The sequence below is a fragment of the Triturus cristatus genome, chromosome 4_1, assembly GCF_964204655.1.
Source record: "Triturus cristatus chromosome 4_1, aTriCri1.1, whole genome shotgun sequence".
Lineage (NCBI taxonomy): Eukaryota > Metazoa > Chordata > Amphibia > Caudata > Salamandridae > Triturus > Triturus cristatus.
Genome location: NC_140585.1, coordinates 486,042,386 through 486,068,859, shown reverse-complemented (window position 1 = coordinate 486,068,859; position 26,474 = coordinate 486,042,386).

Sequence of the window (26,474 nt, the reverse complement as noted above, 5' to 3'; positions counted from 1 at the left end):
TGAATTTATGGCAAATGTGTGACACATCTGAATGCCTTCTTGATGGAATCAAAGTAAAAAACTGAAAGTATTTCCTACTGAGGAGACTGCAGTAAATGAAGAAATTAGGAAACTTCATAACAAATAAGTCTCCCAAGATGGCCACCAGAGACAAAAGAGCCCAATTGTAGCCCAAATATCACCCAGATGTAGCCCAAGTATAGCCCAATGACAGAATGTCCCAGAATGTTCTTAAAAACAACTAGAGCGCTTACTGTCTTCATTATGACAAAAGTATGGCACACCTGAAGCCATCTTGATTGGAATAAACTGGTAACCCTTAAAACATTTAATTTAAAAAGGAACACAATGAGGGGGTTCATTTTGCCATAGAAATTATGATTAATGCTGAAGAAAGAAAATGAGGGCACATTTTGAGTGACTTCTCAAATCCTCTTCTATTTCATTAAAAAATTCTGACATGCAGACTGAAACATGCACTTTTAATACCAGGAGCAGACTTCCATGGTGAACAGTAGTTTTACTACAGTGATCTAATGAGCCACTAGAGGGCTAACATTCAGAATGTATGGCAAATGTGTGACATATCTGAATACCTTCATGATGGAATCAAAGTAAAAAACTGAAAGCATTTCCTACTGAGGAGACTGCAGTACATGAGGAAATTAGGAATCTTCATAACAAATAAATCTCCCAAGATGGCCACTGGAGACAAAAGAGCCCAAATGTAGCCCAAAATCATCACCCAGATGTAGCCCAAATATAGCCCAATGACAGAAGTTTGCAAAACACTTATTATTTTGTGTTTTGCAGTGTTATATAGTGCAGACTTGTCAGGTATTGGAGTGCTTTACATGAGCATTGGTTACATCACACAAGAACAAATTCATTTTGGTTGTAGACATGGGGAGACTAAGTGATTTGACCAGAATCACAGAATGTCGAGCTGAAGCAGAAACTCCAACCTGGTTCCCCAGTTGCAAAGTCTGCAGTTCTGGAAGTAACACCACATCCTCTCCCCTAAGTGCAACATTTAATCAAGTGGTCAACTGGATAAAAAAACATAAAGATAACAAATAATTTAAAAGTGCTTTGTCGCTATTTGAAAACTCAGAAAATATGTCCTTATTTTAGTCTTTTAGAGCACTAACCATAATTTTGATGCCAATAAGACCCTCTCATATATGTAATTTCTAAAGGAAATGCTCTAGGTATTACAGTTTTGATTACATCAAGATGACGTCAGGCGTTCCACACTTTTGTAATAAATATAGAATGTTAGCAATCTAGTTGTTCATTAGGATACTGTTGAGAGGCAGAGGCCAGGGGCACGGACTCTGAAAATTGAAGGCAGGTAGGAGGGGGCAAAGGCAACAATTTAACCACACTGAGCAGGCAGGAAGGGCCGTGGCAGCACAACAGACTATGGAGGGCAGTGGAAAGGGGGGCAGGGGCAACAAACCAACAATACAGGACTTGCAAGAGAGGCTGTGGCAATGTAATAGACCATTGTGGGCAGAAGGAAGAGGCAATGGTAGTACAACCATACATGCCAACAGACCCGATTCAGCCAGGAAACGTCCAATGTTTTTAAGCTCAAATGGGCTTTATTTGATCTGTCTCCTGTCTACAATCTCCTCTTTTTCAATGTAACTCAAAGGGGAAAATCAATACCCCAGTTTTTTTTCAAAATCTCCCTCTTACCAAGTTTAAAATGTTCGCAAGTATGGTACATTGGATCATGGAAGGAAATGGGGTAGGGACATGGACTTGGATAACAGAGGACAGGAGGGACATGGAGAGGTGCACCAAACTGACCCTGCAGGGCAGGCATCAGGGTTTGCAGCAGCAAAATACACCACACAGGGCATGCGGGACAGGAGTGCAGCACAACAATCCATAGAAAGCAAGAGGGAGGGGACAGGACCATGCACATGGACAACAGAGAACAGAGGGGCAAGAGGCAATGGTAGCTAGCTGACCATAATGGACAGCCAGGAGAGAAAGCTGCAGCATAACCGACCATAAAGGGCAGGAGGGACGGATCAGGGGCATTACAATGGAACAGACAAGCCAGGAGGGAGGGAGTAGGGGTCTGCACATGTAAACAGAGGGCTGGGGGCAAGGGGGCAGGGCAGGAGCAGCAAGATAGCCATGGAGGTCAGGCAGGATGGGCACTAGAAGCAAGACACACCATGAAGAGCAACAGTGAGACTGTGATGGCATACACACAGACCATGGAGGGAAGGTGGGAGGGGGTCAGGGGCAGCTAACTGACCACACAGGGAAGGTGGGAGGGGCCATGGCAGCACATAAGACCATGCATGGCAAGTGGGAGGGTTAGTGGCAGCACAATGGCTATGATGGGCAAGAAGGAGGGTGCAGGGGCATGCACAAAGGACGATGGAGGATAGAAGGGAGGGTCAGGACCTGTGCACAGACAAGAAAGTTCAGGGGAAGGGGCCTCACAACAGACCGCATGGGGCAGGCAGGAGGAGCAGTTGCAGCACAACAGACCAGGGAGGGCAGAAGGGTGTGGCAGTACAATGGACCATGTAGGACAGGAGGAAGAGGATAGGGGCATGGCATGTGGACAGGCAGGGGGGAGGTGGCAGGGACAGGTTACAGTCATCTGACAATGCTAGGCAGGTGGGAGGGGAGTGGCAGCTCAACAGAACACTCAGAGTAGATAGGAGTGGCAGGTCCATGGAACATGGTGGGCAAAAAGGATGGAACAGGGGCATGCACAAAGACATCGGAGGGCAGGGGGAAGGAGAATAGGGGCAGCAAGCTAAGCACAGAGTTTAAGCAGGAGGTCAATGATGGGGCATAGAATTGGGCAATGGAGGGCAGGAGGAGTGGACTGGTACATCATACTAAATTGAGGGCAGTGGCAGCACATCAGACCATGCATGGTAGGAGGGAGGAGGCTAGTCCATGGGATCACACAACAGAGGATAAGGAGGAGGGGGATGGGGCAGCAAGCTAACTGTTCAGAGAAGGCGGGTATTATAATCTCACTTTTATTCAGGAAGAAGAGGACGTTTGTGACTGTGACTCCGGGCTCACTTGGCTGAAACACCCCCTGACCCTCCACCCCCTATCGCAAAATGTAATGCCCGTGGAAAGGGTAGGTGAACACGATTGAAAATGAAAACTAGATATAGTGTATGGTATAAACTATGCACCAAAAAGTGTGATATAAGATGAACCGGGCGTGAAATATAATATGCAATACATTGTGCGCAATGACAGATTCATTGGAGAGCGCGAGATAGCACAGGCTCTAGCGCGTGCTATGCGATATGCGCCTTGGAGTGTAATATGCACAGGGCAGTGTTGTGTAACCTAACTAGTCTCTAAAGTTGTAATATAAAATATGTGCTGGGGAGTGTAACGTTGCATATGCACTGTGACAAAGATATGGATCCCAGATTGTAATATGTATGGCATAGCACTGTGCGTTATAACATAGGCATCGAGGAAGGCACGTTAGATGGGGCAATATAACCCGTGCGAAGACAAGTGTGGCATGACATATTCACGGGGTGTTGTTACAGTGCACATGGGCTAGAGAGTGTCATAGCATATGCACTAGCTAGTGGAATACAACACAGAGGTGTGTGGCACTCAGCAGGCAATGGTGGGTGTAACACAGCATTGGGCTCTGCCAGGAGCGCGCTGTGATTCTCAAGTGATGTTCGTCCCCTTTCCAGAGAGTAAAATAAAAAGTATTACACATCTGGCAGTGGATGTGTGTTTTATTAACCGTGAGGGGGGTTTCTTGCATAGTTTTGGCCGAATTTTTGTCGAATCCCCTTTGAATGGCTTGGTGTGCATGTGTATTAAATGTGCCCGTCAATAGCTACCCATGTTTGTATAAATAAACGACAAGGGTGTCTACCGGATTAGGCACGGTGGGGCATCAGACATGTCAGAGCTTCACTAGTGGTGTAAATACATTCCACGTGGATTCATTGTATGCATAGTCGCCTTTTAATGAATATCACGCAAATCGTCATGGTGATAGGTACGTACGGTTTGTCCAGCATGTCCTAGGTGTGTCTATAAATATATATTTTTTAAAAATAATAAAAAACAGTGGCCGGCCCTGGGGATTGGGGTCAAAAAAATATAATTAGGAGACAGGCCCTGGGGGATGGGGTCATCAGGGCCAATAAATTAGAATAAGAAGGGGAACCACACAGCCCCCCTTCTTAAAAAATTAAAATAAATAAAAGACTGGCATCGTGCCGGAGGCCACGCCCCCTCCTTGCAGCACTCTGCAAACGCGCCCCTGGCGAGTTGTAAGTTGGGGAATTAATTCCTCTTCAATACTGAGGGTCCCTGAGGGCCAACTAGCCCAATGGGCATCTCCAGTATGCGCCAGGGAGCTGCGCTGCAGACAGGTGTTCTGAGACCAAGCCCCTTTTTACACCTCTCTGCAACGCAGCTCTGTGGCGCTTACTGGAGGTACCTAGTGGTCTAGTTTGACCCTAGGGACCCTTAGGATTCAAGGGGACTTAATCTCTCAACTTAGAACAGCCACAGGGCACGTTTACACAGTGGTGAAGGGAGGGGACGGGGCCTGAGGTGACGTGTGCAAACACGCACTATGGCACGTTTTAAATTGGGGATATAATTTCCCTTCAATACTGAGGGCACCTGGGGGCTAACTAGCCCACCAAGTGCTTCCAGTAAGCGCCACTGAGCTGCATTGCAGAGAGGTGGTCCAGGCCGTGCCACTTTTTACACCTCTCTGCAACGCAGCTCTGTGGCACTTACTGGAGGTACCTAGTGGGCTAGTTGGACCCTAGGGACCCTCAGGATTCAAATGAACTTAATCTCCCAACTAAAAACGGACACAGGGCGTGTTTACACAGTGATGAAGGGAGGGGACGGGGCCTGAGTTAACGTGTGCAAAAACGCCCTGTGGCCCATTTTAAGAGGTAGTTTTAATCCCCCTGCCCTATTATATACTATGGGCTTACAGAGGAGGTCATGCTAATCACAGGGGGACCCCAACGCATAATGTTCCCTAGTGTATGTAGGTGTTTTCACTGTATTCTAAGTATCTTTTAACATAGCACTGGCTCTAGGACTGGTTAGTCAGACTCAGTTACCACCAGTATCCGTCTGAAAAAGTTGAGGGTACAGGATGATTTTGCAACAAGGCTTCTTTCTGCTCTTCTTTTTGTTCTTTCTGCACGTTATCCTTCTTCCTGCACTTTTCTTCGTCTTTGAGGACTTCTGTTGCTTCTTTCTGCACTTCTTTTTTTTCTTTCTGTCCATTTTTTCTTCTTTCTTCACATGTCCTATCTCTGTAGGCATAGTTAGAAATTAGCATTTAAAAAACCTTTGAAAATCACAGGCACGTTATAGTTAGGAATTAGCATTTAAAAAACCTCAGAAATTCACTGAAAAAAACAATAGGTTTCAGGGGTGTTATAGTTAGCTGGACTTTTCACTTGTACAAAACCATTGAAATTCCCCCGTTATAGTTAGTTCAGCTAACTATAACTCGCGCGCCCGCAATGCACTGCTGATGACGTCACATATTACATCACTTATGACATGGTCAGTGACATCACTCATGACATCACTGATGACATCTCAAATGACATCACTGATGACATCACTGATTACATCATCCTTGTGATAGAGTGACAGACCTCCTCTCACCCTAATATAACCTTTGATACACACATTCAAAAATAGAGACTAACATTTTCAAAACAATGGACATACCAATACCAGTTACAACAACCTCATCAGTAATTCTAAGATCCACATACACATGCACTCATTCACCAACAGTCCTATACAGTCACTCATACATGTACTCACTCATCATATGTACTCATACACCTATACATCCTGTTACACAATGCCACTCATCCATAGAGTTACTCACACACATAGTCACTCATGCTAATAAAGAATCAAACATACATTTACTTGCATATACAGTTATACACACACCACCACACTTACTTCTACGGAAACTTACACATACTTAGTCTTTTAAACAATCACTTATAGAAACACATACTTATTCATACAGGAACTCTTTCAATCTCTCACTCTCACATATACTCACTTATATACACCAATAGTCACATATACTAGTTTAAAACATATGTAGTTACTCATAAAGACACTATTGAGACAGTCATTTACTCACTAACACACCCATACACACACTCATCCACCCATACAGTCCTGCACACATGCTGTCTTCAACACATGCAAACAGTGAGTCACTCATTCATGCACCTATGCACTACGTAATACCCCCCACCGAACCATGCAGACACTCAGACTGATAATCAAAAAACCAACTAATAACCTATATAGACACCCATGTAGCTACTCACCAACCCATGCAGCCACTTATACACAAAGTGAGAGACTGATACAGATATTTACATATTTAAACATTACTCACTAAGCCATGTATTCACTATGGTACACTTAATCAGTCAGTTACACAATCAATTTTTCAAAAACAAATCATCCATTTAGACACTTATATACACATTTATTCTTCCATCGACCCTGAGATATACATATATAAAACATATTTAATTTTCAGAAAAACACACATTCACTGGATGATGTCATCAGTGATGTCATCAGTGATGTCATTTGAGATGTCATCAGTGATGTCATGAGTGATGTCACTGACCATGTCATGAGTGATGTAATATGTGACGTCATCAGCAGTGCATTGCGGGCGCGCGATTTATAGTTAGCTGAACTAACTATAACGGGGGAATTTCAATGGTTTTGTACAAGTGAAAAGTCCAGCTAACTATAACACCCCTGAAACCTATGGTTTTTTCAGTGAATATATATATATATATATATCACTGATGTCAAGCCATCATGACACAAGCGGAGAATTTTTACAAGAATGGGGAGAACACACACTAGGGGCATCATTAGGATTGGTAGTCATCCTAATCAAGCATACAGAAGTAGTGCTTATTGAAACACAACAACAGTTGAAATAATTAGAGAAAGAACTGGAAAAGATGGAATTACCAGAGGATTTAAAGAAATTAAAGGAGGAAATAATGCACAAAATTAAAAAGCACAAGGAACAAGCGAAACAGAGAAAGCAAACAAAATTTAAAAGGGACAAAGAAGATAATGAGGATGGTAGGATCTTCACTTTTGGTTGGAGATACAACACATTACGCAAAAAAGATCAGATAGATTTAATAAGGGCATCATCTAGCTATGAATCTCTAACAGATACAGATTACAGTGAAAGTAAAAGCAATTTGATCCCATCGACAAATAACAAAAAGACAACTTTTTTAACAGAGATAAGATTGGCATTACAACAGCAGCAGTGGGACAAATCAAGATTCCCACCAAGGGGAAGAGAGCAGGGATGAGGAAACACAGGAAAATAAGCAGAGGACAGAGGGGAAAGGGATTGAGATAAACCAGGAGTTCAAATTAGAGGCAGTGCGAAACAACGAAAGAACTAAGAACTGAGGACACATAGAAGGCAAATGTTATTAATCTATAATGACACATGAAGAAACAACATTGCTAAAGAAAGGACTGAATTTCTGTCCAACAATATATCTGCACATTGCATAAACTAGAATTGACATCTACAAAATACATTAAAAACACCAAACTCGCAAAAGTCTTTGCCAAAAAAACACATAAACAACAAGAATTTTCAAAGACAACAACAACTAGGGACCTAACAGTAGAGGATAGATCCACACTCCTCACACTACTTACTGGAGAATTAATTGACCGCACAAGAATCAGAAGATCTGGAAGATATAATACCTCCCATGGGGGGCGGTTTAAGTGGGAAAAGCCAACCTCCAATGGGGGGGCAGTTTAAGTGGGAAAAGCCAAAATCGTTCTTCTACCCGAATTTACTACCAGGGAACAAAATTGATACTTACGAATCAGTCATTCAAGACCTCTATAAAATTGGAAATGTCAAATATAAAAAAACCTTATCACAAACAAAAAATTGCTTTAAAACAACTACAAGAAGACAAAACAACAGAAATAAAACTGGTAGACAAAGGGGGCAATATCATTATTTTGAATAAATTTGATTATATCAATGAAGCAAATAGAGATACATAAAACGTTAACAACAAAACTCAAAGAATTGTTACGTCTGGATCTGAAAAATGAAGAGAAATATAAATATTTAACAGAGCTTCCTATGACACCAACAATATATTTTCTCCCTAAAATTCACAAGAATCAACAAAATCCCCTGGAAGACCTGTTGTTTCAGAGAGAGGCTCGGTATTGGAACCATTTTCAAATGACATAGGAAATTTTCCTGCCCCATTAGCAAAATATCTCAACTCCAATTGGACTGACATTACAGATTTGCTACAACATTTGGATGGTATTTCATGGCAGCTAATGTACAAACTGATCACAATAGATTTGGTCTCGCTTTATACAAGCATAGAACACCAAATAGGTCAATATTACTTGGGGAAACGAAACATCCACTTTCATCAACAAAATCACGTGCTCATGGAAATAATGACAATGTGCTTGTATAATAATGTATTTATAATTAACAAAGAAACATTTAAGCAAACTAAGAGGACCACCCTGGGATTCTCATTTTCACCAAATTACGCCAACCTAAAATGGGTTGGTGGGATTAGAAAATTGCAGGGACACCAGAGAATGATAAATTTACAGAGAACACAATAATGTGGTGTTGAGATAACACTTTTCCAGGAGACACAAGATGAATTTGTAAAACAGGTTTATTACAAGTAACAGAATAAACGCCTTAAAGGGCTCAGGAGACCAGCAGGCACTGACTCTCAGGTTTCTTTCATTGCATAATCACATTCCACGTTCTGTGCATTCTGACAAAGTAAAAGAGGCACAGAAAGACTAGGATTACGCAGACATAACCTGTACAATATGTGCAATATACTAACTGTGTGGAACAACACATGTGGTCACGCTTTATAGCTGATCTTTTTCTAATATGGGATGGCACCAATAAATAATTTGCTGAATATTATGAGAAGCTAAACAACAACAAAGCAAAACTAAAGCTAAAATATTAAATTAGTACAACAAGGGTGACTTTTCTTGACACTGTAATCTTTGTACATAACAACATGCTGCAGTCAACACTACATATAAAGGAAACAGCAACAATTGCAGTCTTACATGCAGAAAGCTTCCTTCAGAAAAATCTGAAATTGAGTATCCCTTTTGGGTAAATTCTTAGAATAAGAAGTAACTATTCACTTGACACTGAATTTGAGAAACACAGTCAGAAAACATGTGAACAATTTGTCAACAGGATGAAATTCAGATGAGGACCCTGTATACTGAGTCCAAGGATGAGAAATGGTCAGAAGAACGAATATACATCAAATTGAAAAGCACAAATACATGAACAAGCCCAGCAGAGGGTTAAAAAAATGCCAGAAACATCAAAATAAATCAAAATGCACAGATGGAAAATCATGGCATTCCTTTGAGTAGGTATTAGTGTAAATCACATGGATAGAGCTAAGAATTTTAAGAATGAATCAGTGAGTGGGTGTGTGATTACTTGAATGAGTCTGAATGGGTTTGGGAGGGGTTGTGTGGGAGTGGATGCATATGAGGTTAAATAGGTGTGTGAATGGGTGTATGAGTGGTTCTGTGGCTGATGTAATCAGTGAAGTCATTTGAAATGTCTTTTGTTGAGAGAGGAGGTGGGGGCAGGACTCTAAGCCCCAGTGATACCTGCAGCAGACTCCGCCAGCGCACCCAGAAGTACACATAGAAACCCCACTCTTGGTTCCTTTTATTTATTTATTTTTTCTTCTTGGCATATGAGTGATCACTGATTAAATAGATGTTCCTTTCAGTGACAACTAATAATCATCATTAAGGCTGCCGAGGATCTCGACCGGCTGTATTTACAGCGGAGGGTGATATCACCGGTTAGTAAAGCACTTTTTATGGTATTTATTCTGCTTTGCTTTTAGTATTTTGCACCTTGCATTTTGTACTTTGCTCTCCATATTTTTCCATCCACGTGGGCATTACTTCTCTTGTTCAGTATTGTGAGGGTCCCACTGGCTGTTGCTAACCCCAAGCAACTATGGGGAAATGGGCTTGCCACAACAAATAGCAAGGGCAGCTTCAGCCATTTTCTTCATCTTTATCACCTACCTCAATTTATAGGATGTTACAGAAGGCTATAGGTGTGGTGGCAACTGAAATAGAACTTACTTAAAGAGGGTTGTCTTTAACCCCAGACCTCCAGTGCTCTCCAACTGGCTCGCCCCCCCAGCTATCCTTGAAACCAACTCAATCTTGTCCCTGCATTTTGCATACATAGAGGAGGGAGCTGTGTCTAAAGTGCACCCGCAGACTGGAGCAACCCCACAGGCCCCGCCAAGACCAATATAACCAAACAAATTAATATGGGGGGGTGGCAAACAAACAAAGTTTAATGATGGAACCTCAAAAAACACACTGTACCCTGATAACCTGGACTCTGGTCATACAGTAAATGTACATGTTGACACAGAATATCCAGTTTGGGTGGTAACTCTGTTGGTGGGACTACAAGATCAGATTGGATCAATTGTGAAAGAAGAACTTATCCCCTTCATAATATGCATAGACAAGATGGTTGAACTCTGTGGAAATAGAGCTGGAAAGCACAGTGAATGGCCCGCTCCAGCCACAGCTGGGGGAATAGGTGCAAGTTGCCAGACAGACATTGTCATCACTATGTCCGCACCAAGGTTAGATCCACAGTTGCACAGATTCACATGACAGTGATCACAACGCTCTGATTGTGGAGGTGGAGCTACCGGTTTCCCTGAAAAACTCTGCTCGGAAAACACCGCCAGACGATAGCCTAATACTAACCAGTAACAGGAGAAGAATATGGTGGTCTGTAATACAACAATCTCCGGGTAGGATGGCCTCTTTATACAAGACTATCATTCCATTCCTACTGGAAGCGACTAAGTTGATAACTATAGAAGGCACCTTTACCTCTTTAACCGGAGTAGCAGAGATCCACGAAGCATTGACATCAAAACTGGTCATTTTATTTTTTCCAATAGGTTTTTCCAATGGGGAAAAATCTGGGAGATGGATAAATGGGATTCTCTGAGAAGGGCTCTATCATCTAATGATATTAAGGCCTTCTGGAATATAGTTAATACAGGCCTTAGTAAAGGGAAAAGGCTCTTGAGCCCAACATAGCTGCAGACATGTGGAATGGGCACTTTCAGGCCCTATACACCATGCCGGAGGTTGAGGGTACCACCCTAGATCAAGTAAATAGTCCACAGCTGAATATACTTAATGAGACCCCTGAGATAACCTTGACCAAAATAACTAGTGCGATAAGCAAAATAGCCTTTCCTAAAGCACCTGGTCTAGATAAGATTCCAGGGGATCTCTTTCGTGCAGAGCCAACAATCTGGGGGCCTTACACGTGGGTTTTATTTAATGCTATAATGCAGGCAAAGGCGATTCCCGTAAATTGGGCAGGAGATGAAATTCTCCCAGTATATAAAAAGGCTTCACCTCTTTTGCCCGTTAATTACAGACCTATCAGTTTAATTGATGTTAATCAAAAAATCTTTACCTGGGTACTGTTGGTACATCTTCAGGACTGGATAAACGATCATAATATCCTGAGTCCATTTCAAGCTGGCTTTAGGAAAAACACCTCCAACATTGATCAAATATTTATGCTCCAACTTATTTTTCGGAAAATGGTGGCGATAGAAGGTGGTAGCCTCTATCTAATATTTGTAGATCTAAAAAATGCTTTTGACCTGGTACCCAGAGATAAACTATGGTCTGTATTAAGTGACATCAGGGTCTCTTCCTATCTCTGGCATATGCTTAGGAGATTACATGAAGGCAATTATGCCCAAATCAGGTATGGAAAATATGGTAAACTTACCTCACCTCTTGTAGTGAACAGAGGGGTCAGACAGGTATGTGTGCTAGCCTATACCTTGTTCTGTCTATATATTAATGCATTGTTTGACATATTGAACAAGGAAAATGACATAGATGCCCTGAGGATAGCTCACAACAAAGTTTTGGCAATGATGTTTGCTGATGATACTCTCCTGCTTACTAAAACGTCACCAATGGGCATTGAGAGAATTCTTCTTAGATTTGAAGCTTTTTGTAAGGAAAGGGGGCTGGAGATCAACATTCAAAAGGCAAAATATATGGTCTTCAATCCAATTAGTATGACACATTCCAATCCTTGACTGAATGGCATCCCGCTCGAGAGGGTACCTGTATTTGAATACCTTGCTGTTACCCTAACTGAAAAAATGGACTGTGGATCACAAATAGATAAAACAAGCCTCAAGATAGCTCAGGGGTGTTGGTCAAGCTATTTAGGAATTCTTTCTATAAATCCGTTAGTCCAATAGTCGAGATCTATAAAGTGCAAACAAGGGGTGCCGTAATGTATGGGGCGGAACTTTGGGGGTATTGAGCTATCAGAAATATCATTAAGTCTGAGAATAACTTCATCAGGCAGTTATTTGGCCTCCCTTGTAGTACCCCACTTGTACCTCTGCGTTTGGACGTAGGGGTGAGTCCGATCACAGAGGAAATAGGTCTCAGGCTGAGAATCTTTTGCCGTTGGCTATGGATGACCCTGGAATTGGTTGTGTACAGGTTGGAGCTAAAGGAGGTAATGGGTCTACCGGGTGCAGGGAAATTAGCGTAGTTTGCACACATTAGGGACCCACTCCGTAGTATTGGTAAAAAGAGCATATGGAATAATCCAGAGATAGCATGTCCTGCAACCACAAGGAATGAATTGGCCAGGAGTTATAGGGAAAGCAAACTTGCTTATATACAGAAGAGCTCAGCAATCAGTTCTCTAACAGCCACCTTTATGAGAATCAAAGATTTTTACATTATTGAGTCTTTTGTGAATGATATACAACCAGCATTAGAAAGGAAACTATATGTCCAATTTAAACATGGGTCTCTCCCCCGCATTAATTTTTTAACAAATGGTCACCTCTCCTCTAGGGTGTCCGGCCTGTAGCAACGAGGTGGAAACAGAACTTAACGTATTCTTTTTTTTGTCCTGGATATAAAAAAGCCATACATAGATGGCTGATACAATTATGTAGAAGCTTGGGTACCAAGCATTAAGCAGATGCATTTAGGCTCTTGAAATACAATACTCAAATGCCAATTGTATTTGCTATCTCGCGCTTCCTACTTTCGAGCTCCAATTCTTAGACTAAAGTTGACATATTATTCATATAGGACATGCCCTAATTTAACATATCATAACTATTCATGTCGGAAACAGGTTCTAGATGCCTTTGGGTACCAGAGGGCATGATGTTCTATTGTTGGTGATGGGCAATCACCTATGCAATTCAATTCAATTCAATATGCAATTAAGGTCTTCGTTGGGCTAATAATGTATTATGTGCTTTGGAAAAACCTTTTTTTATAATGTATGTCGGTAGCATATTCTAATAGGCTCAAATTATTCTGTGCGTCCCTTTTTGGATATCTGAAGGGGCATAGTTTTAGAGTATTTGTTACCAAGGACTCTGTTGATTAAGTGTATTATCACACTTGCACTTTTATGGTCTATCGACCGAAATAGAAGTATTTGAAAGAAAGATATAATCAGTGATGTCATCAGTGATGTCACTGACCTTGTCATGAAATGATGTAATATGTCAGGTCATAAGCAGTGCATTGCTGGGGCATAAGTTATAGTTAGCTCAGTCCTGCTGATTTTCACCTGTTTGAACAAGTGAAATGTGAACCTAAATATAATGTACCTGTAACCTTTGGCTTTTTCAGTGAACACACACACACACATATATATATATTTACAGACTTTATAGTTAGGAATTAGCATTTAGATGAGGTATGGGGGCCTGAGGCAAGATGGCGATCGTGGCTGCGATCGTGTGAGCGGGCTCTACACTCCTCGGCGTTACCCTCCCTGCTCTTTCTACTTACGGTGATGATAGTAGCGTGATTCCAATTGAACTGAAGTACGGAGCTCTCTGGGTATGCTGTGGCTGCTCCGTCGCCTGCTTCCTCAAGGGTTTTCTTTGTCCCGGTGTGCTATCTCCCCCATAGCGCCTGGGACTGTTTGGACTGTTTGGATGCCGGTGGAGCTTAGGAGCAAGCACGGGAGCGGCCAGCATCGGGCGGTGTGTGGGTTCGGTTTGGGCTCAGACAGCGCAGGCAGAGGGTCCGGTGGAAATCCAGGACCGGAGCGTCTGTACACACAGAGCGATGCCTCCCAAGAACGCCGCGAAAGGCTCCAAGACACAGGCGGCAGCTTCTGCAGTTTCGACCTCCCCTTCAGCTAATGGACAAGGGGGTATCCTCGGTGGTCGTCAGGAACAGGGGAAATCTCACCTTTCTCCCGGGGGCTTGCGGTGTAAAGATACTATCTCTGGAAGGTCAGTTAAGGTCCCGGGAATATTCCAAAAGGGGACCTTAACGAAAAATCAGTCAGGTAAAAAAGCTGAAAAACCAGCGAATTCTACTGTTGCGTCCACTGTGAAGGAAAAGTCCCTGGTACTTTCAACACAACAAGGGGGGGCAGCAGTAACAGCTAATGGGGGAATCTCCTGCTTACTGGGTTCTGCGCATAACAACATATGTATGGAAGTGGATATACTTCAAGATAATATACTCTTGTCAGGCTTCATGGTCCACCAAGCTCAATGCTGTCTGGCTTATCATATTTCTGTAAAGGGGGAACATGGCGGCTAGCTAGTGTGCTGGCTACGAGCTCCTCGCGTCTCCGCAATATACTTACCACGTCTTGAACGCGCAACAACTTCGGATGCCTGGTTGCATCAGCCCGGCGTTTGGGTCACTTCTCCTCTGAGTTCTGGGTCGTTGTGGTTCCTCCGACGGTCGGAGGTCAACGGGAGGAGGGAGAGCAAGCGGAGGCGACACGGCCCCCAGGTGTCTCTCAGCTGCCTCAGAGATCCGGCAATTGCCAAGCAGCAGCCCGGTCTGCTTCCAGGTCCCCGGGGACAGAGTCAGTACTTTCCCCCCTGACGATACTGGGATCATCCAACATAACGATAGATGTGAGGAGTGGGAACCCACCTCCATGATCTATGACCCCAAAAAAGGAATCAAAGCTCATTGTTGTAGGAAGCCAAAGTCTTCCTCCCTGAAGAAAACAGAAGCAGTTGCGGCAGAAACCAGATCACTTCATAACAAGCAGAAGACGACCATTTTTTCAGAAGGGGCACTGGTTGACTCTGAGGTCCCCACAACGAGAGCAGGTAAAAACAGTTAATAATTCAAACCAGGACAACTTTTGTTTGGAGAAAAGTCCGTATTGTAAGAAGGTGAGAGAGAGGACCGGAAACTTTCTTCGTTCCCCCGGGACTCAGAGAGCCAGAAGCCTTCTTCGGGACCGAACCGGGAGTTCAGCGGGTCGAACAGGTGCCAGCCCAAACCGAGGATAAGAGGGAGCCGGACCTCTTCTGGCAAAATGCAAGAGCCAGCGACAGCCCAGGATGGTCGTGGCTTCTAAAGTGGGGAAGTGTTATGTGCTGTGCCTAAAGAGTGGAACCTCAGCAACTGACACCCTACTCTCTGAAGGAAGAGAGTGAAGAGCTCCCTAACGAACATTGAATTCCTTCTTTTGTTATTCTTTTTTCTTCGAAAGACCTAGGTCAATAAAGCCCTTATTACTTAAAGGAGTTGCTTCACCTGCACTACAGTTTTACCAGGACCACAAGCCCCAGAAGTCCCTGATATCGCGCCTGGAGGCGCTGCTGGTGACGCTGTTTGCACCCAGGGGGGGCCTACTTAATTCCTCGCGGCTCCCGCGTCGTGGAACGTGTGCGGGTGCCAAGGGTGGGCCCGTCTGCGCCCGTTGGAGCCCGTGGGAGACCGGACTGGGCCACCCCCTTGACGCTTACAATTGGAGGACATCTGCCACGTAAGGTACTGTTGACCCTGCTTCCTGTCTGTTCCCGCCTTGTCTCCCCGTAATATATGGCGAAACGGGCTAAGCGGAAGGATATGCAATCAGGCGGAGGGGGACTTGTGGGAACTTTAGATGCTTTCTTAACTCGAGCGGAGTCAGTGTTGACACATGAAATCCTCCTAACCGAAAAAAGATTATCACTGGATACTATAGTGATCCATAAGAGGTCATCGTTGTGAGGGCTGAGTGGGGCTAAATCACCCGCTAGTATTATGCCTGACATAGAGCTCGTGCCCGCAGAAAGGAGGTGGAGTGGAGAAGGCACGGGAGAGGGGGAAGAGGGGCAAGAAGAGGCAGGCATAAGGAATATTACTGGGAGCACATGTCAGCAAAATGTTGAAACAGGGCCCGGGAAACACAGTACTGGTAATGGGGAAAAGACGACTACAGTTAGTATTAACCCTTCTCTGGTCGAGTCCAGCAAGGACTCAGTCCCCCTGATAACCTTGGACCCAATTCCATCTTGTGGTCGAGAGGAAAGAGCAGCTCGTACTAGATCAAGCAAGACACAGAGGGCTAGCCTAATTAACCCCGGTGCCGCTCAAACCCCTTTAGCAACAAACGATCCAATGGCTAAATGCACAAGGGGAAGTGCCATTCATAAGCCTAAGCAGAAGAACAGAGCGAGGAAGTTACCATCTAGAGTAAATACCCTTGACCAGTCAGGGGAGGTAGACAACCTTTGCACAGAGGAACACCCCCAGCTCCCGCGAGTCTGTGAATGTGAGAATGATCAATGGTCCAGATTAGAAACACTGATGGCCAATATGTTAGAGCCTTTACTGAATAAGTTAAATATAATCGAGGAGAAACTATGATGCATTCAATCTAGAAACGATTCACACACGGGGGACTCTTTCAATCCAACAGGTGAGAACACAACCAGCTATTCCCAACATCCCCATACTCCAGGGCCTTGGATTACACAATAGATATAAAACGTACGAGGAAATGCAGGGTGCAGGGGGACACAAGTGTACTGATTGTTCACAGGGAGGGGCCATACAGAGTGGGAATGATAAAGACATAACAGATCTCCCGATCACTCAAGTTGCAGACATAAGAGGGATGGAGTCACACCCTCCTAATTTAGAGTTAACTATAGAAAACAGGGCTACTGTAAATTACCGACAACAGAATAGACAGGGGCCTCCAGAGAACAACCAGAGGGAAGCACTCCAAGTTATTAATCTCCCCCCAGCCTGTACCCCGTACACTGTGGTTCTAACTGGTGTGCCAGTTTACACACTTCAGAAGAGACCACCGAGCAGCTAATTAACAAGGTGGCTCACTGGCTGTGCAAATTCGCTAGATTCCATAGGGAAGATTACCGGCATATTCTTATGGTCCGCAGGGTCTCATGGATAGGTAGGACTCAAAAAGCTTATAGAGGGGATTGTTTAATTGTCACCCTTAGATACCCAGGGTTGGTGCACGGGATTCTATCAAACACAGCTAGGTTATTTGATTTAGGGACCAACATCAAACCCATGCCATTAGGGTTCTTTTATATACCAGTGCTAGGATCTACCGGTGTTAATGCAAGGGATAGTAACGCACAGGGCACAAGCGGGAACCCTTGGGGAGGGAAATGGAGCTATCTAACGCTTTTACACCAATAGGGGATTTAAATGATTTAGACTGACTGACGGCCAGTAAGTGTGAGGATAGTCTCCCTGAAACCCCTATACCCCTATCCATGATTAGGAACTCGCGTGTAGAGCCAACAGAAGTCTCACTTAGGGTCCGTAGGGACCTGCACGAGACAGACCAGATGAGGGTGGGCCTAGTCGATCTTGGTAGCAAAGATAGTGGTCCCCCTGAATCAGAGGTGGACACTGGTCCTGGTCATATAAAGATCATTTCCTGGAACATAGCCGGCTTGGCAAGCAAGCTTGGGGTGCCCCAATGGCTTAAATTTGTAAAGGGCTTTGATATAATATGCCTACAGGAAACATGGGCAACGGAGAAAAATTATTTTATAGAAGGGTATTAATCCTTCTTTCGCCCGGCGGTTAAAGCAAGAGCTGGGCGGGCAATAGGGGGCTTGTTAGTCTTCGTTGCCCTGAAGTTAGTTGGCAGCTGGAATGAGCTGGCGTGTGACTCCAAGAATATACAAGGGTTGTCCTTTAGATCGAAAGGACTTAGGGTCACCTTAATAAATTTTCACAATGCCACCCAGTCAGTTGCTCAGGGCCCAAACAGTCTAGCAGAGTTAAATAGCTGGTTGGAGCATAACACAACAAATCTAAGTGCTACCTCGCAAATGATCCTAGTGGGCGACTTTAACTGCCATATGTGCCCACATCTAAAGGTAGCTAAGGGTAATTGGCTAGCATGTCCCCTTACTAAAGGTCCACATGTGGAACACACGGAAACGGGAAAGGTGCTAACAAGTATTTTATACGCTTTTGGTTTAACTCACACAATGGATATGACCACTAAAAAGGTTGGTCGTGTTGCACTCCCTACATATAAAGGCAGAGGGTGCCACTCAGTGATTGATTACATATTTATACCCCACACATTAGACAGTAGTATAATAAAATTCACTATTGAACATAGTGCGTTTAGTGATCACAATCCCCTGACATTAGAAATTCAGTGTCATAATCCATCACGGGGCAGTCAGATGGAGAGGAACAGACTGAGACCTGTGGACCAGGGTAGGAGGCTTAGATGGGCCCAGGTAGACGCAGCTGAATTTAACGCTGTTTAAATTTAAAAATGGAGCTAAAGACTTTAGTGACTGCTTAAACCTGGAGGTAAGAGGGGCAGATCTGATGGAGGCTTTTTTTAATATCACAACAAGGGTCAGTAACATGTTGAAGTCAACCACATCGAGACGCATAACGGACAGTCCGCGGTGGTTTGACAGTCACTGTACGCTGGCCCTGAGGAAACTGAAGGGGGCACTCAAGCAGAAGCCTAGGGACAGAGAATGGGTGCACGCATGTCGAGCATCCTATAAGCAAGCGGTAAAAAATCGCAAAGGCCAGTTGCAGCGTTTAGCATAGGAGGAGCTTGTGGATGTAGCCCAGTTGAAGGACTCCGCACGGTTCTGGAGGACCATCAACAGCCCTTATTTCTCAGACCCGAATAAATCTGGGCTAAGTGCGAATATTCTCCCTGAACATTGGAGGCAGTATTTTGAAAGCCTGTATAACCATTCCATAGACACACAGGAGGAACCGCAACCAACAGTTTGTTTAGCCAGCAGTGGACCGGTCTCTTTTTCTTTAGCAGAAGTAAGGGCGGGAATAGATGGCCTTACTAGACATAAGGCTCCAGGACCAGACGGGATCCCGTCTGACCTCTTTAAATGCAATCCAGAGGTATGGGCGCCCCTACTGACAAGGGTGCTAAATGCAGCAATAAGTTCCTCTATGCCAGGCTCATGGTCGTCTGCAAACATTGTGCCCATTTTTAAGACATGGGACAGGGACAATCCGCAATGTTACCGCCCAATATCTCTGATTGATGTATCAGCAAAGGTTCTGGGTCGGGTGATTTTAAATAGGCTGATGGACTGGGCTGAGTCCACTAATATAATCACTGACGTTCAATATGGGTTCCGCCCCGGTAAATCCACGGTAGCGCAATGTTTGAATCTTTACCTCATCACGGGCAAATATACATTAGCGAAGGAGGGGGTCTTCTATCTAGCGTTTATGGACCTCACGGAGGCATTTGACCACGTGAACCGGAGAAAACTGTGGTCCCTGATGGCCAGTCAGGGTGTAGATATAGCTATAATTAACATCCTGCAGTCCCTGCACCATAATACCTCCGCCGCGGTAAGGTACACTCAGGAGGGGGATATTACAGATAAATTTGTATGCTCCAGCGGGGTCAGACAGGGGTGCATATTGGCACCTTTCTTTTTTACGTTGTATATCAACGGGTTGGATGCCGCCCTGCGCGATATTAAGACAGACGTGCCGAGGATAGGGGAAAGAGCAGTTCCTGTTCTGCTTTATGCAGACGACGTGGTGTTACTAGCTCGTACCCCCCATGGGTTGCAGTTGCTAATCGATGGCTTTGTGAGGTTTATGGAGAGTCTGGATATGTCCCCGAACCTCACAAAATCATATGTGATGGAAATGGGGAACAAGAAAGGGAAATCGTACAATTTTTCTATTAGGACACACATACTAGGTAAAGTTCCAGCATTTTCCTATTTAGGTATAATATTTGACCGCCGATTAAACTTCAAGCATCTACTCGATAATAAAGTCCTGTCCCTGATTAAATCTACAGGTGCAATTATGAACTATGGCCAAAGACTAGGGTTTTGGACCCCGGACGTGATTTTAAAATTGTATAATTCAATCTGCTGTGCCAAGGTTTTGTACGGAAGTGAGGTCTGGGGATTTGTAAAGCTTAATAATCTACAAAGAGAGGAAAATAAATACATGAGGCGCTTGTTGAGGATACCGAGCAGCACCCCTGCCTTTATAGCGCACGAAGAACTGGGGGCCGGGTACATCTCGGATACCATAGCAGTTAAACCCCTAGCATTCTGGTTGAAAATTTGGCTAAGTGAAGAGCTTGGACTGACAAGGATGGTGGTCCAGGATTGCCTCACGCTGGACCATGCTATGAAAATCCCATGGTTAAAATATGTGAGGGATGGTTTTCATAACTTGGGTCGCTCGGGCCTGTTCTCCGATATAGACACTATAAGCCAGAAAGACAAGACAGACATTAAACCACTGTATTTAAAGTTTACTCAGTCTCAACGGGAGACTACCGAATTAAGAAAGGAGTCTGTCAGAAATTATATTCTAGTGAAGTCTACCCCGAATATAGCACCTTATTTAATCCTTCTGACCAGTTCTCATGAGAGGTTTTTAATAACTTGTTTAATATTAAATCTGATAGACCAAATCCTGGGATCTCCAGGGGGTTTTATGAGAAATGTAGAAGAGATAGGGCCCTGTGGCTGCGACGACCTGTCTCCACAGGATACCTCGCATTTTCTTTTTATCTGCTCATATTATACTTATCCAAGGAGAAGGTTTTTAAAGACTTTACTCAGGAATACTGGCATTAAGCAGATCTGTGTTGCCTTGTTATTTCTAAAAATGTCCTCAGATGTTCTTACCCGCCACTGTGTTGTAAATTTTTTAAGGATTGCATTTAAATTAAGAACCTCAAGAGGGATTTATAATAATTAGAATTGAGTGTGTTGTCACTTCTGATCGTTGATAATTTTTACGGTGTTTCTAGAGTTTTTAGAGCTTTTAATCTATGAGATGGACTATAATGTTAGTGGAGATATCGATATAGGGAAGACACTTTGATATGTTTAATTCTGTTTTAACATTGTGAATGCTTTTATGATTTATCTCAAATCGAATAAAGAACTATAATAATAATAATAATAATAATAATATACCCTCCAGCTGGTGTAATTTTGCGCAATCTCAACATACTATGGCCTTACTACCACCTACAGACTTGGCTTGTGATGATTTTCAAGTAACATCACTAGGTCTTGGTCCCAGTGGGGAGAATGGGGGTAAAGCGCCTGTAAAAGATATGGACTCTGGAGACTCTGGTGGCAAATTTTACTCACTGTCAGAACCGTCTAATTCTTCTGAGAATGAGAGTATTGAAGGTGACAGGCCTGACAAGAGAAGTGAGGCTAGTACTGGTTTACAAGATGAAGAAAATGAAGAAAATGTGGATGTGGATGTCTCTGGCGCTGGAACTGTACGGAAAGCAAGAAATCCTTCCAATCTAGCCTCCAACTCAAAGGAAGTGTGCACTAAGACTGGGTCATTAGTCTGGGATTATTCATTCTCACCACAACTTGGGGAGACTAATGGTGGACTATGTGGCTTAGGTGGCAGTAGCATCACTCGAGAAATAATTGGTTCCGAGGTGCCGGCTGAAAATGAAATTACCTTGAGCACCATATACCAAGCTATTATGACTCACCGAGAAGAGACCAAAGCAGAGGGTCTGCACACACAGGGCGAGGTCCGCACGGATAGGGGAAGCAGAGACAAGAATATCAATAATTGAGGATGAGATAGTACAGCAGAAATCAAGTATAACCTCACTACAAACTGTAAAGGATGATATCAATTGGAAACTCACTGACTTAGAGAATCGCGCAAGAAGGAACAATCTATGCATATTAGGTGTTCCAGAAGGAAAGGAGGGCAAAGATATACGGTAGTTTGTCATTGATCTATTTACAGAGGCCTTTCCCGATTTGAGCCAATGGAAGTGGGACCTGGAACTGCAGCGTGCCCATAGATTTCCTTTTCATATGCGGGGAGGTAGGGTGGGTCCTGATACAAAGCCTAGGGCTATCTTGATTTGTCTGAACAATTTTCTGCTTAGGGAGGCTTTATATGACCTAGCAAGGCCTGATCGTAAAAGAAGTGGAAAGGGCTGTGAATTCTTTGTTTGCCCTGATTTCTGTCAGGTTACGGTTCAACAAAGATGGCACCTTCGCCAATTGATCCCACTTTTTCAAGCTAAAGGTGCACAGGCCTTCCTCCTCAACCCGTCTAAGCTTAAAATCATCTACAAAGACAAAACGCTTTTTTTTGTCTTCGAGAATGCTGCAAAAGAGTTCTTAACTTCTATTTAGTAGGAGCCAATGTTAGCGATGCTGTTGCTGTTCAGAAGGCGGTTTGAATCCTAAATTCACTGTTTCTTTTCTTTCTCAGGGGGAGACGGGGGGGCTGGGTGAGTGTTCATAAACCTCTCTCTACATCACTAAAGGGACTATTCAGTCCTTATGCCTCTTTTGGGTGGGGGGTTGGATGGGTTGGTTCTGGGGTGGTTGGGGTGGGTGGGTGGTAGGGTAAGGATAAGTACTGTATTGGTAGGCTATGTGTTTGGTATCAATGTTATGGTGATAAAATGTGCGATGTGTGCTGTGTCAATTGCTAAATTGCATTTTAAGCGGTGGATAGAGAGCAAGCTAAAGTTGACCTGTCCCTTCTGTCTACAGCCCTATTGTGATGGGAAAATTCTCAATATGTTCATGGAATGTCTGTGACCTCAATGACCGAAAAAAAAGGGAGATTATGGCTCAAATCTTAACTACAATGCGGGTGGATTTCCTTTGCATACAGGAGACCCACATTGCTTGGAACAACCGGAAATATTTAAATGATCTAGGCATGCAACTACTTGGTTGTACTCGACAGAGCTCAACTACTAGAGGGATTGCGATTTTGCAAAAGTTTGGTTGGGGGTTTGTAAGTGTGTTAAAGAAAATGCTTTGGGAAGGTGGGTTATCAATGAACTTTGGGTAGGGGGTGTCCCAATGACGATATGCGCAATCTATGGTCCGAATTTGGATGACCCAGACATGCTGCATTTTCTTAGTATTGAGCTAGCGGCATGGCCATTGCCGCTACTTATGTGGGGGGATTATAACCTTCATTTGGAAGGTAACTTTGACATAAACAGCGATTAATTATATGTTGGGAAGAAGATTAAAGTGTTTAAAGCCACTAGAGGGATTGCTAAAGAATTTGGGTTAGTCGATGCATGGTATGTCATGGGGAAAGGAGCTATGGGGGCAACCTTTTATTCTGCACCCCATAGGAAACATCTGTGCCTAGATTATTTCTTCTTAACAGTCGAGAAAGCCAAAAATGCTAGCTTTCATATTCTGCCCAAAATTATATCAGATCACAATTCCATTGTGCTAGATCTGGATTATAGTATTAGTCGTGGTTTACCAAGAATTTGGACTTTTGATCGGAAATTGTTGTCGGATCCTGTATACTGCGAACAAATGAGTAAATGGATTACTGAATTTTTTTTAAATAATCGTGGGTCCACTTCAGATTCTATTGTCTGGGATGCATTTAAGGCTGGAGTTCGTGGAGAAACGCTAAGCTATTCTATCAATAAACAGCGGAAGGTTCCTGATGAAATTCAGTTGGGGATGAATAAGTTAAGGGAATTAGAAATTGAACTTATGGGGCTGGTAATCAGAGGACAAAACACGACACAAATTATAAGTGATATTGCCTCTCAAAAAATGAATATCTACCAGAATTTTGCTGAGAAATTAGCTTCTAAAATTGCTATCTATAAGTCTGAATTGTATGAGGTTGGTGAGAACTCGGGTCGAATACTAGCAAAAAAATTACATCAGAAAGAAGTAGCTAATAGGATTAATAGGATACAGGATCCTCTTGGCCAGGTACAGGATACCCCAGCTGAAGTGCTTAATGTGTTCAGTAAATTCTATTATGAGTTATATACACCGAATGTTACTATAGCTGCAGAAGAGAAACTAAAGGAGTTTTGTTCCGATTTGGATATTAAAAAACTGACACATGATCAGATGGAAGCATTAGATAAGGATATCACTTGGGATGAAGTGGAAGTGGCAATAATATCACTGGCAGTAGGTAAGGCCGTGGGACCCGACGGTATCCCCCTTGAATTTTACCGGACCTTTCGCCAAGTTTTAAAATCTGAATTTTTGGCTTTATGTTTGTCTGCTCAAAGAGGAAGGGTGCCGACGTCCTGGTGTAAAACCACTATTATCGTTTTTTTTGAAGAAGGATAAACCCGAATTGTTGCCTACTTCATATAGACCTATATCATTAATCAACTCCGATAGCAAAGTCTATTCTAAGATCATAGCTACTCGATTAGCTGGTGTTATCTCGGGGCTGGTTTCCAACTTCCAACATGGGTTTAGTCCTGGTAGAGATACCACAGACCACGTGAGACATGTGATCTCTTTTCTGGATTGGGCACAAACAACTGAGACTACATTAGGGGTAATCCTGCTGGATGCCGAGAAGACATTCGACAGGGTTTCCTGGCCTTATATGTGGGAAGTTTTAAGTTTAAAGGGTTTTGGTCCTCAGTTTCGGCAAGCAATTAGGGCATTATATATCACTCCGGAAGCAAGTATTAGAATTTCTGGTCAGGAATCCGGATCATTTAAGATAGGTAGAGGCACAAGGCAGGGCTGCCCTTCCTCTCCTCTTTTATTTGCTTTATATATTGATTTTTTTCTGAATAAATTGAATCAACATACAGATATAGAACCAGTTCAATTACAGCTTATGAAGTACAGAGCATTGGCATATGCCGATGATATTGTTGTTATAACAAAACATATAGTATCGGCAATACCTGCGATTAACTCACTGGCAAGTCAGTTCGGGAGCTTTTCTGGTTACAAATTAAACATCTCTAAAACCCAGGTTCTTTATGTGGGTGGTGATCCTCCGGCTGAAGTGTCCATTGTGCCAGAAGTTACATATTTAGCAATCAAAATATCAACGCCAGTTGGGAATATTCCAGAATTAAACATGAACCCAGTGTTGGCTAAAGTAAACTCAACATTGGAGCAGTTGGATCATCTACACTTATCTCTTTATGGGAGATCTAGTGTATTAAAAATGTTGGTATTGCCAAAGTTTGTATATATATTTAGAACGATCCCGATAGAATTCCCTGTATCTTGCTTTAAGCAGTTAGAGAGGATTTGTTTTAGATTCCTATGGGTATACAGCCGGCAGAGAAAGGCCTATAAGAAAATGGTACTTCCAAAAGACCGTGGTGGCTGGGGTATCCCACACTTTATATTGTATTATTGGGCAGCAATGATGCAGTACATGAGCCCTTTGGTAATTGGTGATCGGGCAGTAACTTTGCCCTGCCACAGTCCATCAATATATGAATTTGGGCTGGGGGAGGAGACTAATGACTGTTTAGTAAAAATTCTAGAACCAAGCTATTTGAAGAAAACCAAATTTAAAGTACTTAGCGCTGCCTATTCTGTATGGAGACAAGTCAAGCACAAATTAGGTATTGCTAAGCTTAATGCCTACACCCCATTTTCAGCTCCTATGCTTCTCCCACTAATTTTCCGCGATCAGGTGGTTTATAGATGGGGATTAAAGGGAATCTATCGGTTGGGTGACTTATGTGAAGAAGGTCAACTTATGCCATTTGCAGACCTACAATTGAAATATGGCCTAGCTAAACAAGATTTTTTCAAATTTCTCCAAATTCGAAGCTTCCTAACTAAACAAGGGCATGGATTGGAACACCAGCTTGCTCAGATTGGGCTTATTGAAAAAATGAAGAGTAAAACACCTATCGGCCAATTTTATGCTCACATATTAGAGATATTCCCAGACAATGTAGATCTATGTCAGGGGAAGTGGGAAAGGAAATTTGGGGTTGAGGAGGTTAATATCAGGGAATCTTCAGGACTTGCTAATCAAGTCTTGATGACAGGTAGGATGCGCGCTCAGCATTATATGGCCTTATTTGATTTGTATTATACCCCAAGTAAGATCTCTAAATGGGGGACAGCTGCGGGGATTAACTGTAAAAGATGCGGCCTTTTTGCAGCTGACTCAGTTCATATGTTTTTCCATGCCCCAAGTTAGGGGTATTTATTGGGGAAATTGAGCAGTTTCTTGGTATAATCATG